Source organism: Mustelus asterias, chromosome 14 (assembly GCF_964213995.1).
Source record: "Mustelus asterias chromosome 14, sMusAst1.hap1.1, whole genome shotgun sequence".
Taxonomy (NCBI): domain Eukaryota; kingdom Metazoa; phylum Chordata; class Chondrichthyes; order Carcharhiniformes; family Triakidae; genus Mustelus; species Mustelus asterias.
In genome coordinates, this window is record NC_135814.1 from 31,656,401 (window position 1) to 31,670,659 (window position 14,259).

The following is a 14,259-nucleotide window of genomic DNA, read 5'->3' on the forward strand; positions in this document are numbered from 1 at the left end:
AAAAATGGTTGTTTTTGAACTAGAGGAAGATACATAGTGGAGCTCATCAGGAGTCACTATGAGAGGCCTAGCTTTACTTGACCTAGATTGATAATCTACACTGGGTGTGATGGGCACAATTTCAAAACTTGTGGATGACACAAAACTTGAAATTATTGTGAATTGTGAAGTGGATAGTATTAAACTTTTAAAAAACATGGACATGGTGGTGGAACGGGTAGACATTAAATGCAGAGAAGTGCAAAATGGTTCATTTCAGTAGGAAGAAAAAGGAGGGGCAATGTAAAATAAAAGCCACAATTGCAAAGGTGACTTAGGAGCAGGCTCAGCTGGGGTATATATGCACAAATTGCTGAAGAGGGCAAGACCGGAAGTGAGATCCTGGGCTTTAAAAATAAGGCCTTATAAAGTCCAAAAACATGTAAGTCATGATAAACATGTATAAAACATTTATTCAAGCTCAGCTGGAGTCTTCCATCCAGTTTGGGCACTTTAGGAAGGATGTGAAGACATTCAAGAGGGGATAGAAAAGATTCATCAGAATAGTTCAAGGGATGAGGAACTTCAGTTATGCAGATCGATTGGAGAAGCTAGGACTGTTCTCCTTGGAGAAGAGAAAATTAAGAGGACATTTAATAAAATCATGAGAGATTTGCACAGCCTCGATAGGAAGAAAATGTTTGCGTTGATGGAAGGATCAAGAACCAGAGGACACCAATTCACGGCGACTGGCAAAAGAAACAACAGTGACATGAGAAAAAGCATTTTACGCAACGAGTGTTTAGGATCTGGAATCCACTGCCTGGGAGTGAGGTGAAAACAGATACAATCAAGGTCTTTAAATGAAAATTTGATATGAAGAGAAGATATTTATATCTGAAGAGAAATAATTTGTAGCACCACAGATGTTATGACCCTGGACCAGACCCCATGTTCTTGATACAAGCCTGTTAGGAACCAGTAACCTTTTGTTTTAAGTAAACAAAGTTTAAGATTCAAGACACTTGCTAAGAGGATCAGGTTCCACTGGTCTTGAGCAAACAAAATATAAAGTCAGAAAGATAAAACAATCTATCTTATATTCCAACATTCAGGGTGAATATGAGGTACATGTACATTAGCAGACAAATTATGGCCAAACACACCACTCTGCACGCAAAATAGAAAATGTAACAAAGAGTGATCCCACTGATTTCTCAACATCCCACCCAGATGTCAGTAAACACTTGTGAGTTAACCAATATCATTGGAACGCGGTTTCTCCCACGAGGGATTCCAGTCTTCACTTTTGAAGATCCTGGAATTCTGTCCTAAGTTGCTCAAGTTGGACTGCTTCAAAGGCGGATCACTTCACAAGGTTTCAATCTTGTTTCTCTGGACTCCTTTGCCAACATACTATTAAGAACCTTGTATGACAATCACCTTGTTCAGGGAATTGCTAGTTAAACATGTGATATTGATTTCCCCATAAGTAGAGAAAGCTGGAACCCTTCAGGGTTGGGGAGCTTCTTGTAGGTCAGTAGCGCTGAGGAAGTGTTATACAATAATCCTGCTTGAATCTGAATGACCTGTTGGGATTGATTCTTCCACCATAACTCTTTATTGTTGAGTAACAATGGTAGAAGAGGATGAACCTTAAGCTTGGCGACTGGCTGGCTATACGTGAAGCCTTTTTGTCTCAGTACATTGAGGAAAACAAATGTACTATAGCTGACAATTTAAGTTACTGATTGGCAGAAGGATGGTGCAAAATTGAAAGTTTTGACTATCCATTATTTTTTTCTGATTCTGAACCATATGAGCAATCGAAAGCTTAAGTTGAAATGTGGACTTGGGTTACTTCTGTACTCTGAAAGAAGCAAGGTATGGCATTGGCATTATTAGTAAGAGGTCTCATAACACTAGGTTAAAGTCCAACAGGTTTATTTGGAATCATGAGCTTTTGGAGCACTGCTCCTTCATCAGGTGAGTGGAGAGGTAGGTTCACAAACATGGCATATATAGGCATAGACACAACTGCAAGATAATTACAGATTGGAAGGTGACTTTACAGGTAATCAAGTCTTGACAGATACAGACAGTGTGAGTGGAGAGAGGGATAATCACAGGTTAAAGAGGTGTGAATTGTCTCAAGCCAGGAAAGTTAGTAGGATTCTGCAAGCCCAGGCCAAATGGTGGGGGTTACATGTAGTGTGACATGAACACAAGATCCCGGTTGAGGCTGTCCTCATGCATACCAAATTTGGCAATCAGTTTCTGCTTGGTGATTCTCCATTGTTGTGTCTCGAAGGCCACCTTGGAGAGCGCTTACCCGAAGATCGGAGGCTGAATGTGCTTGACTGCTTGAGTGTTCCCCAACTGGGAGGGAACACTCCTGCTGGCGATTGTCGCACGATGTCCGTTCATCCGTTGTCGTAGCGTCGGCATGGTCTCGACGATGTACCATGCCTCAGACCATCCTTTCCTGCAGCGTAAGAGGTAGACAACGTTGGCCAAGTCGCATGAGTATGTAGCGTGTACCTGATGGGTGATTTCTCACATTTGATAGTGATATCCATGTCAATGATCTGGCACGTCTTGCAGAGGTTGCTGTGGCAGGGCTGTGTGGTGTTGTGGTCACTGTTCTCCTGAAGGCTGGGTAGTTTGCTGCGAATAATGGACTGTTTGAGGTTGGGCAGTTGTTTGAAGTCCAAAAGTGGTGTATCAGTTCTGACACTGACCCAGAAAGTGGCTGTAACCCCAGAAAAAAATCACGAACTTGCGGACGATGTTCTGCTCGTATGGGAGAACGATCATATAGTAGCAATCCAAAGGGACAGGAATGATAGAAGCCATAGCTTAACAAGAATGAGATCCAGAGAGCAAGCTAGCAATCTCAGTAGAAATCTTCATGACCAAGCCATTTTAGTAGCTGTTAATAAACTGGAAAATAAGCTAAAAGAAAGCCAAACAGGGTTAAAGTTGGAAGGAATTTGGAGTATTTACTGAAGTACTTGAAAGGGGACAGCCAGCTTTATCTCACTGGTGGAACTGTACAGAAAAGATACTCCCAGATAGCACATATCAGGCCAAAGCGAGATTAGGTCCCGAGGTTTTAAACAGCGAGTCGGGGATCAGAATGTCCAGATAAACTCACCTATTGCAGAGAAAGTAAGTTTGAAGATTTTTTGGCTATTTTGGCATCCTATACCTGGGAATACAAATCAATTGATGTAAAGGCTGCGTTCTTGCAAGGGAAGAAGTTTGAAAGAGAAATCTTTTTTGGTACCACCCAAAAAAGTTAGTGATGTAAAAGGAAAGCTATGGAAGTTGAACAAGTATGTTGACAGATTGAATGATGTGTTAAAAGAATGGTATTTTTCCATGAGTTCTGTCCTGTTGAAAACAGGTTGCGTTCAGTTGAAGGTGAAAGTAGCTGGAATTTTCATCATGCATGTTAATGATTTCCTGGGGGGTGGGGAGACTGAGAAAGGGGTGGTCAAGAAGATAAAGAAGGCATTCAAGGTAGGAAGTCCAGCTTCAGTGACCTTTAAATACATAGGTTTAGACATTACACAAAACAAGTTAGGAGTGACACTGAATCAATAGTCTTGTTTAGAAAAAATTAATTATATCCCTATGACTTGGTTTAGATCCTCTATGTTCTTATGTTCTAAAGGGGGGAATCCAGATACCAAGGAAGAAACAGAACAACTGAGAAGTTTGATTGGGCACTCATATTAGACCTGACGCTAGCTAAGTACCAAAATGAAACATGCTTCAGTTGAGGAAATTCTGAGAGCAAATAACACACTAAAAAAGTTACATTTGGAAAGATGTGTGCTCAAGTTCCCAGCCTTGGGTGAGCCAGAAGATATGTGGTTAGTGATGTTTCACATGCCAATCTCCCAGGTGGGTACTTTAGCATAACAGGGTTATCATATTCGAGGTGGGAAGAAAATGAGAAGTGTTGTCCATTGGTTTGTGAGGCCAAGAAAATTAAAAGAATCATAAAAAACACATTAGCTGCTGAAACACTGGCATTGGAAGAAGCACTGGATATGGGGGTTCTCTTCTCCAGTATATTGTCAGATATTTTGTATAAGGAGGAATGTGGGAAAAGTTTACCCATAGAATGTTATGTTGACAAGTGGTCTCTTTGAGACAATGTTCATTCAACAAAGAATGTAACCGAGAAAAGGCGGATAGACCTAGCCGACATAAAAAAAATGTTAGAGCGAAGGGAAATCTCTAAAATACAATGGGTTGACACAAGTCACCAGCTAGCAGACTGTTTTACAACAATAAGTAGCTGTTCTAAGAAATTACTAAATATATTAGAGGAGTATCTTGTGTTATAATGAAAGGAAAATAAATTTCTATTTTTTTGGCTTGTGTATACTTGGTGAAGGAATTACGGGATTCACAGGTGGGAAAATGTGGGATCATTTATTTCTGTTTGAATTCAAAAGAATGTTCTTCTTTTAAAAGCTTAAGGAAAACAACCTACACAATACTTGCAGCATTTTTCTTTCAGATTTCCAATGTTTTTCATCAAATCTGTTGTATAAATGTTCCATGTATGCCGTGGATTGATCTATTAATCTGCTGGCATCAAATAAATGGTCTTCAAGTCATCATTCCCTGGTCACATTTCCCAGGCAATGATTTTCTTGAACTTCAACTGTTTCTCACAACACGGCCTGTTACATTTAATAGGCAAATGATCCACAAACAATCCTTCTATACTTCACATCCACTTACGCTGAAACCAAGGTTGCATTCACACCACACTAAATGGCTGAGATCAGTAATTGCATTTTCGGTTACAGCTGTGAAATGTTTATATTGCCTTACTCCTGTGTGGCTGAATATAGGAGGCTTGTGTTAGATGTGTATGCTACCTGGCTGCAGGTTTTGGTGCATGTGTGCACCGTCTCACAGTTAAAAATATAGACAATTAAAAAGCAGGGCGTAGAAAATCTACAATCCAATGTCACCACATTTAAGTTGGGAAGGTTTACCAAGTAGCCAGAAAAAGGCAAAATACTGCAGATGCTAGAATCTGAAACTAAAACAGAAAATGCTGGAGAATGTCAGCAGGTCTGACTGCCTCTATTCTCTCTCCACAGATGCTATGTTTCAAGTCTGAGTGTCCGATGGGTCATCCAGACACGAAATGCTAGGCTAGCTCTGCTCTCTCTCCACAAATGCTGTCAGACCTGCTGAGATTTTCCAACATTTTCTGTTTTTGTTACAAAGTACCCAGTTGGACTCATAGGGCTGGATTTTACAGCCCCACTCATCCTGAAACCGTAAAATCCCGCCCTCGGTCAACAGACATTTCCATGGTCCGCGCCCCTCACCTGCTCCAATTCCCGTGGTGGGCGGGATGGTAACTGATGCACCATTGATTCACGCAAAGACTAGATGTTGCGAAACAACAGGCTTTTATTAACAAAAACAGAAGCGCTCCCAAACCGAGGGCGAAACCCGAACTGAGGCAAAAGGGGCAGAGAGCAGCCACTTTTATACCCCGAGGAGGGCGGAGCCCCAGATTGAGGCAGCAGGGGCATGCCCAGGCATATCCCATATACACTCAGTATTACAGTGGTTCACCACATTCACCCCCTGTTTAAGAAAAGAGTTCGGCAGGGGCGAGGTGGTGGAAGAACAGTCACAAGTTATTGATTCAAGTTACAAGTTCAGTCTCTCCGGGGGCTTGATCTGCCGCTGCGACCGCCACAATGTCAGCCGTGGTGCTGGTTCAGGAGGCCGCGGTGATGGGTCAGACGCCATTCCATAACCGGTGAAGCCGTCCGTAGCGCCTTCAGACTGCCGGGTGTGAGGAGGCTGCTCCTGGGGCTCAGGCGTGCCGTACACGGGGGCTAAATGAGCGTGCTGCGACTCTGGTGCATCATGGACGATGTTGGGAGCTGGGGGTGAGGGGCCATGGGACGTAGTACCTGCGGGGCCCAGATCGCGAATGGAGACCGTGTCCTCCCGCCCGTCGTGATACGCCACATAGGCGTATTGGGGGTTGGCGTGGAGGAGCCGGACCGTCTCGACCAGGGGGTCTGACTTATGGGTCCGCATGTGCTTCCAGAGCAGGACAGGGCCAGGGGACATCAGCCACGACGGTAATGAGGTCCCCAAGGAGGACTTCCTGGGGAAAACAAACATTCGCTCATGAGGGGTGGCGTTGGTAGCCGTGCACAGTAGAGATCTAATTGAGTGTAACGCATCAGGGAGGACCTCTTGCCAGCGGGAGACTGGAAGACCCTTAGACCGGAGAGCTAATAAAACGGCCTTCCAGACTGTCGCATTCTCCCTCTCCACCTGTCCGTTCACCCTGGGGTTGTAGCTGGTGGTCCTACTCGAGGCTATGCCTTTGGAGAGCAGGTACTGTCGCAGCTCATCACTCATAAAAGAGGAACCCCGGTCGCTATGAATATAGTTGGGGAAACCAAACAGGGTGAAGAGGCTGTGCAGGGCCCTGACGACCGTGGCCGAGGTCATATCCGGGCAGGGAATAGCAAAGGGGAACCACGAATACTCATCAACGATGTTGAGGAAGTATACGTTGCGGTCAGAGGAGGGGAGGGGACCTTTGAAGTCAACGCTCAGGCATTCGAAAGGGCGGGTGGCTTTGATGAGGTGCACTCTGTCCGGCCGGTAGAAGTGCAGCTTGCACTCCGCGCAGACTTGGCAGTGCCTGGTTACAGACCTGACTTCCTCAATGGAATATGGCAGGTTCCGGGCCTTGATGAAATGGAAGAACCTGGTAACCGCCGGGTGGCAGAGGTCATCGTGGAGGGTCTGTAACTGGTCTAGGTTCGCACTGGCACAGGTCCCCCGGGACAGGGCTTCTGGGGGCTCATTGAGCTTCCCAGGCCGGTATAACATGTCCTAATTGTAGGTGGAGAGCTCGATCCTCCACCTCAAAATCTTATTGTTCTTATCTTATCGAGGGGAAGTTCCAGGAGGGGACGCATGCCGTCGGGGTCGGGGCCGATGACCCCGCTCTCCACAACACAACCAAGGATGGTGAGGCGGCGCGTGCGGAATACACACTACTCCTCATTGTAGGTCAGGTTGAGGAGTGCCGAAGTGTGGAGGAATTGTTGGAGGTTGGCGTCGTGATCCTGCTGATCGTGACCGCAGATGGTGACATTATCCAGGTACGGGAAGGTGGCCCGCAACCCGTTCTGGTCCATTATTCGGTCCATCTCACGCTGGAAAACCGAGACCCCGTTGGAGTCGCCAAAGGGGACCCGAAGGAAGTGGTAGAGACGGCCATCCGCCTTGAAGGCAGTGTATTGGCGGTCTTCCGGGCGGATAGGGAGCTGGTGGTATGCAGACTTCAAATCAATGGTAGAGAACATCCGATATTGTGCAATCTGATTGACCATGTCCGATATGTGGGGAAGAGGATACGCGTCCAGCTGCGTGTATCGGTTGATGGTCTGACTGTAGTCAATGACCGTGCGAAGTTTCTCCCCAGTCTCGACAACCACCACTTGGGCCCTCCAGGAACTGGTACTGGCCTCAATGATCCCCTCCCCCAGGAGGCGTCGCACCTCGGACTTGATGAACGCTCTATCTCCAGCGCTGTACCGTCTGCTGTTGGTGGCAATGGGCTTGCAGTCGGGGGTGAGGTGCTCAAAGAGCGAGGGAGGGGCGACTTTAAGGGTCGAGAGACCACAGGTGGTATGCGGTGGCTGGTCTGTTAGCTGTGGATTTTGGACGGAGATTGGGGGAAAAGGTCCATTGTACACCTTAGTGATGCTCCCAAGGTGGCACATGAAATCTAGCCCCAGTAGCACGGCAGCGCAGAGCTGTGGCAGCACGAGGAGCCTGCACTTGTCGTACACCGTGCCCCGTACAGTCAGATTCACTACACAGTACCCGAGGACATTCACTGACCGGGACGTCGAAGCCATAGAGATTGATTGCTGCATTGGCAGTACTGGCAGTGCATAGCGCCTCACCGTGTTAGGGTGGATGAAACTCTCCGTACTCCCACTGTCAAATAAACAGTTAGCAGTGTGGCCTTTTACCTTGATGTGCATCATTGACCAGGTGAGCTGGTGAGGCCTGGACTGGTCCAACGCGACCGAGGCCACTGTCGGGTTAGGCGATGCGGTGGACGGTTCCCAAAATGGCGGCCCCCCTGACTCAGCTGACGTCACCCAAGATGGCGGCTCCCATGGGTCACGCGTGTCTGATGGAGTCCAAGATGGGGGCCTCCGTGGGTCGCACGCGACCGCTGGTGTCCAAAATGGTGGCACCTGTGGATCACGCCCGGTCGATGGCGTCGAAGGCAGTCCCTCCCGCGGATCGCACGCGGCGCTGCTGGGCCTGGGGGCCGATTTTGCCCTGCAAACTTTCAGGTAATGACCCTTCTTACCGCAGCCAGAGCAGATCGCGTCTTTCGCCGGGCAGCGTCACCGTGGGTGCTTCTCCAGGCCGCAGAAGTAGCACCTCGGGCCTCCGGGGACTGCCGCAGTGGTCAGTTCGGCTTCGGGACGGGGCGTGGCGTAGGTTTGTGGCCCTCCCGGGTACAGCGATGGCTGCGGTTGCGGTGTCCACGGTGCGCCCTCGTGGTCGGGGTTGTAGGCCTTGAGGTTCCGGAACGCTACCTCCAGTGAGCCAGCAAGTTCCACAGCTTTCTTCAGCTCCAGCCCACCTTGTTCCAGCAGGCGCTGCCGGATATAGGTCGACCTGATGCCCACGACAAAGGCATCTCTGATCAGGTCGTCGGTGTTCTGGGCAGCTGAAACGGCCTTGCAGTTGCAGGCGCTGCCAAGTGCACGCAGTTCGCGCAGGAATTGCTCAGTCGATTCCCCGGGCTGCTGTCTGCGAGTGGCCAGCACGTGTCTGACGTAGACCTCGTTCGGTTGCCGGTTGTACTGGCTCTTGAGGAGATTGATTGCCTCCTGGTAAGTCTCTGCGTCTCGGATCAGTGCGAAGACGTGAGCGCTGACGCGGGCGTGGAGCACATGCAGTTTGTCGATGTCTGTTACGACGACTGAGGAGGAGGAGGCGATGAAGGTCTCAAAACAGCGCAGCCAGTGATCAAAAGAGTTAGAGGCACCAACTGCCTGCGGATCCAAATCCAATTTGTCAGGTTTCAGGAGTTGCCCCATTTCAAAAATTTTGTTACATAGAAACATAGAAAACTACAGCACAAAACAGGCCCTTCGGCCCCACAAGTTGTGCCGAACATATCCCTACCTTTTAGGCCTACCTATAACCCTCCATCCTATTAAGTCCCATGTACTCATCCAGGAGTCTCTTAAAAGACCCTATTGAGTTTGCCTCCACCACCACTGACGGCAGCCGATTCCACTCGCCCACCACCTTCTGTGTGAAAAACTTCCCCCTAACATTTCCCCTGTACCTACACCCCAGCACCTTAAACAAAGAACAATACAGCACAGGAACAGGCCCTTCGGCCCTCCAAGCCCGTGCCGCTCCCTGGTCCAAACTAGACCATTCTTTTGTATCCCTCCATTCCCACTCCGTTCATATGGCTATCTAGATAAGTCTCAAACGTTCCCAGTGTGTCCGCTTCCACCACCTTGCCTGGCTGCGCATTCCAGGCCCCCACCACCCTCTGTGTAAAATATGTCCCCCCTTCACCTTGAACCTATGACCCCTCGTGAACGTCACCACCGACCTAGGGAAAAGCTTCCCACTGTTCACCCTATCTATGCCTTTCATAATTTTATACACCTCTATTAAGTCTCCCCTCATCCTCCGTCTTTCCAGGGAGAACAACCCCAGTTTACCCAATCTCTCCTCATAACTAAGCCCCTCCATACCAGGCAACATCCTGGTAAACCTCCTCTGTGCTCTCTCCAAAGCCTCCACGTCCTTCTGGTAGTGTGGCGACCAGAACTGGACGCAGTATTCCAAATGCGGCCGAACCAACGTTCTATACATCTGCAACATCAGACCCCAACTTTTATACTCTATGCCCCGTCCTATAAAGGCAAGCTTGCCATATGCCTTCTTCACCACCTTCTCCACCTGTGACGTCACCTTCAAGGATCTGTGGACTTGCACACCCAGGTCCCTCTGCGTATCTACACCCTTTATCGTTCTGCCATTTATCGTATAGCTCCTCCCTACATTATTTCTACCAGGATTGAACTCCATCTGCCATTTCTTTGCCCAAATTTCCAGCCTATCTATATCCTTCTGTAGCTTCTGACAATGCTCCTCACTATCTGCAAGTCCTGCCAATTTTGTGTCGTCCGCAAACTTACTGATCACCCCAGTTACACCTTCTTCCAGATCGTTTATATAAATCACAAACAGCAGAGGTCCCAATACAGAGCCCTGCGGAACACCACTAGTCACAGGCCTCCAGCCGGAAAAAGACCCTTCCACTACCACCCTCTGTCTTCTGTGACCAAGCCAGTTCTCCACCCATCTAGCCACCTCCCCCTTTATCCCATGAGATCCAACCTTTTTCACCAGCCTACCATGAGGGACTTTGTCAAACGTTTTACTAAAGTCCATATAGACGACATCCACAGCCCTTCCCTCGTCAACTATTCTGGTCACTTCTTCAAAAAACTCCACCAGGTTAGTGAGGCATGACCTCCCTCTCACAAAACCATGCTGGCTATCGTTAATGCGTTTATTCCTTTCTAAATGCGCATACATCCTATCTCTAAGAATCTTCTCCAACAACTTCCCCACCACAGACGTCAAGCTCACCGGCCTATAATTACCCGGGTTATCCTTCCTACCCTTCTTAAATAACGGGACCACATTAGCTATCCTCCAATCCTCTGGGACCTCACCTGCGTCCAGTGACGAGACAAAGATTTGCGTCAGAGGCCCAGCGATTTCATCTCTCGTCTCCCTGAGCAGCCTTGGATAGATTCCATCAGGCCCTGGGGATTTGTCAGTCTTTATATTCTCTAACAAACCTAACACTTCCTCCCTTGTAATGGAGATTTTCTCCAACGGTTCAACACTCCCCTCCGAGTCACTCCCAGTCAACACATCCCACTCCTTTGTGAATACCGACGCAAAGTATTCATTTAGGATCTCCCCTACTTCTTTGGGCTCCAAGCATAATTCCCCACTTTTGTCCCTGAGAGGTCCAATTTTTTCCCTGACAACCCTTTTGTTCCTAACGTATGAATGAAATGCCTTGGGATTCTCCTTAATCCTGTCTGCCAAGGACATTTCGTGACCCTTTTTGCCCTTCTAATTCCCCGTTTGAGTTCTTTCCTACTTTCTTTGTACTCCTCCAGAGCTCCCTCCGTTTTTAGCTGCCTGGACCTAACATACGCCTCTCTTTTCTTTTTGACCAGTCCCTCAATTTCCCTGGTTATCCACGGTTCTCGAATCCTACCCTTCCTATCCTTCTTTTTTACAGGCACATGCCTGTCCTGCAGCCCTAACAACTGTTCCTTAAAAGACTCCCACATGCCAGATGTGGATTTACCCTCAAACAGCCTCTCCCAATCAAGAGCTGCCAATTTCTGCCTAATCCCACTAAAGTTAGCCTTCCCCCAATCCAACACCTTACCCTTGGGACACCACTCATCCTTTTCCATCACTATCCTAAAGCTAACAGAATTCTGGTCACTATTTGCCACATGTTCCCCTACCAAAACTTTGAAGACCTGACCGGGCTCATTCCCCAGTACTAGGTCCAGTATAGCCCCCTCTCTAGTCGGGCTATCTACATATTGTTCCAAAGAACCCTCCTGTATGCATTTTACAAATTCCTCCCCATTCAGAGTCCCAGCTCTCAGCGATTTCCAGTCTATACCAGGGAAATTGAAGTCTCCCACAACAACAACCCCATTTTTCCTGCACCTATCCAGTATCTCCTGACATATCCGTTCTTCCACTTCCCTTGGGCTGTTGGGGGGCCTGTAGTATACCCCCAACATAGTGACTGCGCCCTTCCTGTTTCTAAGCTCCACCCAGAGTGACTCGTTACACGACCCCTCTGAATTGTCCTCCCTCTGCACCGCTGTAATATGCTCTCTAACTAATACTGCTACTCCCCCACCTCTTTTGGCCCCTCCTCTGTCTCGCCTAAAACACTTGTACCCCGGAATATTCAGCTGCCAGTCCTGTCCCTCTTTCAACCAAGTCTCTGTCACCGCAACCACATCCAAATTCCTCGTGAGCATTAAGGCCCTAAGTTCATCTGTCTTACCTACTACGCTCCTTGCATTGAAGTATAAGCACTCCAGACCTCCAGGCCCAGTGAGGTCATCCTCCCCCAGAGTGCTCTTCTTCTTTGCCAGCCTTGTCCTAGCCCCAGCCTCTACACTTGTAGATCTAATATTTTGATCCCCACCCCCCTGCCATACTAGTTTAAACCCCTCCCGAACTGCACTAGCAAAACTCCCAGCCAGGATATTCGTGCCCTTCTAACTTAGTTGTGACCCATCCTTCTTGTACAGGTGCCATCCTCTCCTGAAAACTTCCCATTGATCTAGGAAAATGAAGCCCTCCCTCCTGGACCAGTCCTTTAGCCAAGCATTCAATTGTACTAACTCCCTATTCTTAGCCTCACTGGCACGAGGCATTGGGAGCAGCCCAGTGATGGCCACCCTGGAGGCCCTACTTTTTAGTCTATTTCCCAACTCCCTGAATTGCTCTCGTAGGATCCCCCTGCTCTTCCTATCTACGTCATTTGCACCAATGTGTACAATGACATCCATTTCTTTATCTTCCCCTTTTAAGATGCCTCCTATCCGCTCGGTGACATCCATTACCCCAGCACCAGGTAGGCAGACTACCATCCTGGAGTCCCGTTCGCACCCACAGAATCGCCGGTCCGTGCCTCTAACCGACGCATCCCCCACCACTATTGCTCTCCTAACCCCTCTCTTTCCTTTCTGGGCCACAGAGCCTGACTCTGTGCCAGTGACCTGGTCACTGTGGCTTACCCCTGGAGAGTCATCCTCCTCCACACTAACCAAAACAATATACTTGTTTTGGAGTGGGACAACCACAGGTGACCCCACCACTAATTGCTCACTCCCCTCCCCTCTCACACCTGTCGCCGAGCCCTTCCTATTATGAGAGACAGCCACTGGAGTACTCTCTGGTACATTACCCTTCTGACCTTTACTCCTCCTAACTGTGACCCACGTGTCTTCCTCCCGATGCCCCGGTGTAACTAGTTCCCTATAACTCATGTCAATTATTCTCTCATTCTCCCTGACTAGACCAAGGTCAGCAATCTGCAGCTCCAGTTCCGTGACGCGGTCCCTCAGGAGCTGCAGTTCCACACATCTGGCGCAAATGTGGTCCTCCGGGAGGCTAGGTGTTTCCAGGAACTCCCACATCCCACACCGGAAGCACCGAACTGGCCTATCACTCATAGTTACCCTTATCCTATATAAGTTTGGATAAAAATAACTTACCTTGCCTCGCCTCGCCCTTTCTGCCTAAGCCCTGTGAGCCAAAGCCCTGACAGCTTTCACTCAGCTTCCCACTCACGACACTGCCCGCTGTATACTGCAGCCTACCTTATATACTTTGCGCGCTTATAAAACCCTTCCCAGACTCCTTAGCAGCCCACTTCCGGTTTTCACTTTAAACTTAAGAAAAATACTACTACAAAAGTAAAGGCCAAAGAAAACACACACACTATCTAATTAAATAAATAAATAATTCAATCAATCTCTCACCAGCACTCCTGCCTCCAATCACTCCCTCTCTGCTTGCTCCAGTGAAACAAACCTGTGCCCTCTCGTAGCAGCCATTTCCACCCTGGGAAAACGCCTCTGAGAGTCCACCCGATCTATGCCTCTCAACATCTTATATACCTATATTAGGTCTCCTCTCATCCTATGTCTCTCCAAGGAGAAAAGACCAATCTCCCTCAGCCTATCCTCATAAGGCATGCCACTCAATCCAGGCAACATCCTTGTAAATCGCCTCTGCACCCTTTCAATCTTTTCCACATGCTTTGTTAATAAAATTGATGCACCATTGATTCACGCAAAGACTAGATGTTGCAAAACAACAGGCTTTTATTAACAAGAACAGAAGCGCTCCCAAACCGATGGCGAAACCCGAACTGAGGTAAAAGGGGCAGAGAGCAGCCACCTTTATACCCCGAGGAGGGCAGAGCCCCGGATTGAGGCAGCAGGGGCATGCCCAGGCATATCCCATATACAGACAGTATTACAGCAGGGGCATGCCCAGGCATATCCCATATACAGACAGTATTGCAGTGGTTCACCACAGTAACGTTCCAACCATAGCCTCCCTGAGCACTTCTTA